Consider the following 6,000-nt stretch of genomic DNA (forward strand, 5'->3'; position numbering starts at 1 on the left):
AGGTCCCTCAAACAAAACTAGTGTGATGTTTTGGTATGGGCGTACCCAAATATTGCATCTGAACACAAAACAGGAGAGGCAAAGAAACCCCCACGGTGCAGTGTTGCTCAGTTCAGCAGGTCCTTCTCAGGGAGGTCTCCTGCTCCAGTGTTCCTTCTGAAGCCTTTGATCGGCTCTCTGGAACCGCAGTGGCTGTGGTGGTGTGACTGATGTTCGGTTCATGATACCACTGTCGCTGGGGATCTTTTTTCTCCCTCTTACATAACTGCCCGGAGGCCTTTGGAGTCCAGTGCATTCACTTGTGCCCTAGAAACTTTTTGGCACTCAATTTCCAATTTCTTTGCTGCTCTGCTGTGCTGCTTGATGGCCTTTGGCAGGAGAGAAGAGCCACGGGACGTGGTTCAGTCAAGAGCCAAGGCTGAAAGCTTTTGTTTGGCAGGAGATTGTTAATATTTCTTCCCTAGGTCTGATGCACTTCAGGTTTAACAATAAAAGAGACACTGAAAACTTCTGAGTTTTGAGAAGGAAATGTTGAGAGGTTTTTTTGTTTCTAATTCCTTTAAGTCATTTATCCAGGATCTCCAATCTATTTAAAAACATGGCTACAAACTTTTCTTGTAAGTGTAAGCAGGTGTATTTACTAAAATCAGAAGCAAAGCAGTTTGAAAATGAACCAATGATTTTGGGAGCCCCACTGGGTTTGCTCCCAACTTGAAACACTTCCAGAGTTGAAAACATTGCTGTATGTCTAGAGGGGCTGTAGGACTTGTGGAAAATTTGTGCTACTGTGCAGGTGACCCCCCTGACGTTACTGCATCACTGACAGTGCTGACACTCTTATTTTGTCCTATTTTCATTTACTTCCATTGTAAACTCTCAGTTTTCCCATTCTGGTCTAAAAACTCCCAAGCTAAATAAATATTTTCTCTTTCATGTCCATCTCCATAGAAACAGAATCTGTGTTGCTGCTATAATTGTTCTCTTGTGCTGCTTTTTTCTGTTATGGCCTTGGGTTTTTTAATATTGCTTTCTTTCTTGGGAAGATACCAGTTCATCTACTTAAGACAACTTGTAAATGCTCAAGCATTAAGGAGAAAAGAGAGTGATTCTTTTCTTATTCTTTACTCTCTTCCTGAGCAAACAACTCCTGAAGAAAAAGCCCTGACAACTTTGAAAAATGGAAAGATAGTTATTTTAAATTAAGTCCTGGAGCAAGAATAGCATTTTCTACCTCATATATTCCCTACTGCCTTCAGTATTTCTTTAGCTGAGAGTCACGGACTCAAGTGGCACCTTAGCAGGAGAATAGAAGTTTGTAAAGCCATTTTAAGTTCTTGTTACTGGAGCAGGCAGATTAAGACATTTTAAAATTGGCACTGTCATTCACTCACTGAGATAGAAAGATAATCCAGTTTTATACTGCTATAAGGAATTCTGAGACTCCACGAATGAAATGTGGAGCTTCCTGTCTCCCCAGGTGAAATCCAAAAGCCCGGTAAAGTACTTCCAAATGTTTGTCTGAGCCTCAGAAACAACGGTCAGTTAGTCAAACCTAAGAACATGTACTTTTCTGCTGTAAATACCAATTGTTTTTAACAGCTCAAAGTTTTTCAAGCAGCATTCAACCAGACCACATTTATTAGGTGAGCTCTGCCTTGTAGTTCCAGGTCCAGTACTCCCTTAACTGTGAGTTGGATTCCCAGTGATATCACCAGGATGTAACCATCTCTTAGAAGAGAACTGGATTTGCAGCAGCAGCAAAACGTTGTCTTTCTTCTGGTTGCTTCTGGTTTTCCTTCCTGTATTCTCCTTTACCTGGATTTGTTACGCTATGACATGTAACACCGGAAGCCTGGGATTCCCAGAGTTAAGGAGAGGACTAAAAATAGCACAAAACAGAGGAAACGTTGCTTGGTTAGTTTGTTTGTTTGTTTTTCTTTAGAGTAGTACTCCCAAACTCTGATTTTCAAAGGAGGCAAGTGATTAGGATTTGAAATTCAGTCTCTCTGAATTTGAAAGCCTCCAGAAAGGCTTTTCAAGGCTGATTTTAAAAGAGAGGCTCCTCAGTATATTCCCAGAATCAGGACTCATCCGAGACCAAAAGCTGTGATTGAGGTTAGCAATGATCTGTGTGGTCCCTGTGGTTCTCTTAAATAAGCAATAAAAACATGGGCCCACACATCCAGGGAACTATAAAAAGGCAGCAGGCACAGTGGCTCTGCACAGCCTGACCAGCTGTGATGTCTGGTTTTTTAAATTTGAACACTAACCCGAGAATCCTTCTCAAGCCATGCAAAGAAATATTACCAAGCTCTTTGCCCATGAGGCTTTCAGTGTTGTCTCTCGGATCAATCAGGCCGAGGCTACACTCGCGAGGCCGTTCCTCTGTGGTGCCCTCCAGCCCCACTGACAGTCCTTGATATTTGCTCTCTGCCCAAAGGCCTTTCCTGCTCATACCAGCAGCGCTGCAATACTGCCAGTCAGGCATATCTGTAACCTGTCCACAGGCCTCAGAAGTAACTCAGGAAATTCAATTGTAAAAATTAATTTGGAATTGCCCTTATCTGACACCCTCACCTTTGAGTGAACTTGGGTTTCTGACTCTTCTCCTTGACTTTTGAGTGCTGGAAACACAGAGTGAGGGTCTACAGTACAGGCACAGGAGCTATTCCATGCAAACAGGATTGAGAATTCCCTTAAAATCAGTGCAGATCTAGGCAGGTTGCCTAGGACTGCCAGATTCCTGGCTCCCTGGGCATGGAAGTTGGAAGCTGTGCAAATTAGGCGTTGAACCACATTTCTCGCTGGCAGAGAGGAGAGCCCAGCACTGAGCCAGGACTCAAGACTCCATCCCGGATAAATCCAGCAAGGCTGAAGATGCTGAGAGCCTGACCTGAACACAAGTCTCAGTCACCAAGGCCCTGCTGCACAGTTGGGCACTGCAGCCTCGTGGCTGTTAGCACTGAAAGAGTTTTGGGATGGATCCTTTGACATTCCAGAACACAAATGTTCTTGGATCATTTGACAGAAATCCCTCAAGCAGAGGGCCTGCTTCCCTGGGGGTTTGTCAGAACCAATATGGAAATATAACCACGGATTTCATGAAAGTTTATCAGAACTCTGATGTTTCCAGTGAAACATTTTGGATACAGCTAATTGACATGGTTTATTGGTGCAATTGCCAATTGGTTAATGGTTGGACTTGATGATTTTAAAGATACCAGACTAGTCAGGCATGATTTGCCCTTAGTGAAGCCATACTGGCTGTCCCAGATCACCTCCTTGTCTTGCATATGCCTTAACATTGCTTCCATGAGGATCTGCTCCATGACCTTCCCTGGCACAGAGGTGAGGCTCACTGCTCTGGAGTTCCCTGTTCTTCCTTTCTTTCCTTTTTATAAACTGGAGTGACATTTCCCTTTTTCCAGTCACTGGGGCCTTCCTCTGACGGCTGTGACTTTTCCAATATGATGGAGAGTGGCTCAGAGACCACACCAGCCAGTTCCCTCAGAACCTTGGGATGCATGTCATCAGGCCCCAGAGACTCGTGGCTAGAGAATGTTCCATGCTATATTCCCAGTGTCACAAAACAGAACCTCCACTGACATGGGCTGAGGTTATTTTATGTGGCCACCCACCAAATGAAAACTTCATGCTCAAGCTGGTCATAAAATTCAGTCCAGAACGATGCAACATCAGAACTGAAAATTATTGTGTGGAGGTGGTGAAATTGAGACTCGGCTTCAGGTCCTCAGTGAAGGATTTTGAAATATATTCAGCATTGGCCTAATTCTGTTCACATCGAAGTCAGTGCCAAAACTCGCCTGACTTCACTGGAAAGCGAGCTCAGTAAAAGGGAGATTGGACCTTGGATCCTTTCATAAGGTGCTCATAAAATATTTCTACAATATTTTAAGAAAGTTATTTCTCACCAAATCACACAAATGTTTTTAGACCGATTAGTGGAAGAGCAGGAAATGTACCTGCTAAAAGCAGGTCTAGCTCAGGTTATACTGAGATGACTCTAAAACTGATGTTCAAGCCTAATCCTTTCCTAAAAGAGAGCTCTGGCAGGGAAAGCTGCGGTGTGTCCTGAGTAAACAGGCACCAGCATTCCATAAGAACTAGCCTGATGAAGCCTTTTCCAAGCTCTCACGTGGGATATGTCTGCCACCTACTGTTGACCAAACTATTTGCACAGAGAGGCCGTGGACCTCGAAATTGAAAAAAATTTAATGCTCCTGTGGGCAAAGAAAGAGCCAGTTTTAGAGAATTTGTGATAATGATGTGTCTAAAAATGAGACCAGCTCTCTCTGGTGATGGGAGAGAAAACTTGACTTGCTGATTAATAATAATTAATGTGGGATTTATTTGGTGCTCCTATTGCAAAGTATTTGTGTAAGGCTTTTAGAAGTACTCTTGTTGAGAAATATTTTCATTGTCCTTACATGGGTCTCTTTAAACTAAAGAAAGACAGCTGAAATAGAGAAAGTGAGAAGTTCCTTAAGATACCAGGTAATGCTGATAAAGCATTCCAAAAATTCTCAACAGCTTTTCTGGCTAGTGACTGTCACTATTTAACAAAGAGGTCTGCAGGATTTGGAATTAAGGTACCTAAAGGCTACATGTGAAGCGCTTTGCTGAATCCAAGGTGGTTTAAAACTCACTCAAGTTAAGTGGCATTTAAGAGCTTCGGTGAACATGGAGACACTGTAGGGATGTCTGAAGGTAAGCTTGGGAATTTGTGTTCAAACTGAGCTCTGGAACACAATGTTAAGTACTGGAAATTAATACCTTGTCTATAATTGAAAGTGACACACTTGAGAAAACAAATCAGATGTTTCAGGCTGAGTCTGTGTATCAGAATTTATGAATGAGAATAAAAGATCCAGACCTACCCTTCAACACACTCATGGGCTCACTCACCAGACAGCTACAGGTAAATGTCTGGTTGGCTTTTGAAGTACTTCCTCCTTTAGAAATATAAATTAATTCATATTCATGAAGGAGAAAATAAGAGAATGACAAGTGACAAAAAGGAAAATTCACCCCATCAGCATTTTTTCTCCTTATTGAAATGGTCACTCATTCAGGAATACGAAGCTGTTGAAGGCAGCTCCTCAGGTTGTAATTATCTTGCATTAAAGTCAATGGCATTGTAAATGTCATACGGGAAAAAAAATCCCTGTATAGCCTGCTGAAATAAATCACACAAAAAGAATCACTTTATTTTTACTGTAGAATGAAAATATACATAGCTGTTTTAGGACATGTACATTTAAGACTCAAAAGCTTTAGTAAAATTTCTTTTCCATAGTGGTGGGAAGGGAGAACAGTTTTAGCTGTGAGTGGATTGCCGGCCTCAAGCTCCACCTACTGAGTCAAACTGAAATAGCAGAAACATCGAGCTTTCATCTTTTTCTAAAAAAAATGTATCCCAACTGCCCCCTAACACAGACCAGGAACCAGCAATAAGGAGCATGAGCCAGTAAGTAGAACAGCACACAGTAAACAAGGCAGGGCAGGCTCTGTTGGAAAACCAGAGACTCCCTGGGACCCTGGGGGTTATGGAATTATAGACCACTAAAAGCTTGTAGACAGTTTTTCTAGTTCTAATTTGAACTCCGTAAAAAAATGTTCTTATTCCACTTGACGTGCCTTTTGGAGATATCACAGGCATTTCTTACATTGCTTCCCCTGAATCCAAGGTCTTACCAAGTTTTACACGGAGATTCTCACTCCCTTCCTCGTCCAGAGATAACTTACCCCGGGAGGATAAATATTTTCAAGGCACACTTTATATGAAGATAGAAAAAAACAGTTTGAACCTCGTTGTTCTGCATGTCAGCAGAAGGCTGCTTGCACCGAGATCTCCCAGGCTGCTCTAAGAGAAGCCATTTCAAGGACTAATTTCAGAACTAATCAATTGTTTACTTAAAAAGCGGTTACTATAGAAATTATCATTATGGACTGGTAGAACTCAGGCAAAACACAAAGTGT

This window comes from Manacus candei, unplaced genomic scaffold (assembly GCF_025592945.1).
Source record: "Manacus candei isolate 608988 ecotype Guabito, Panama unplaced genomic scaffold, ASM2559294v1 h1tg000039l, whole genome shotgun sequence".
Lineage (NCBI taxonomy): Eukaryota > Metazoa > Chordata > Aves > Passeriformes > Pipridae > Manacus > Manacus candei.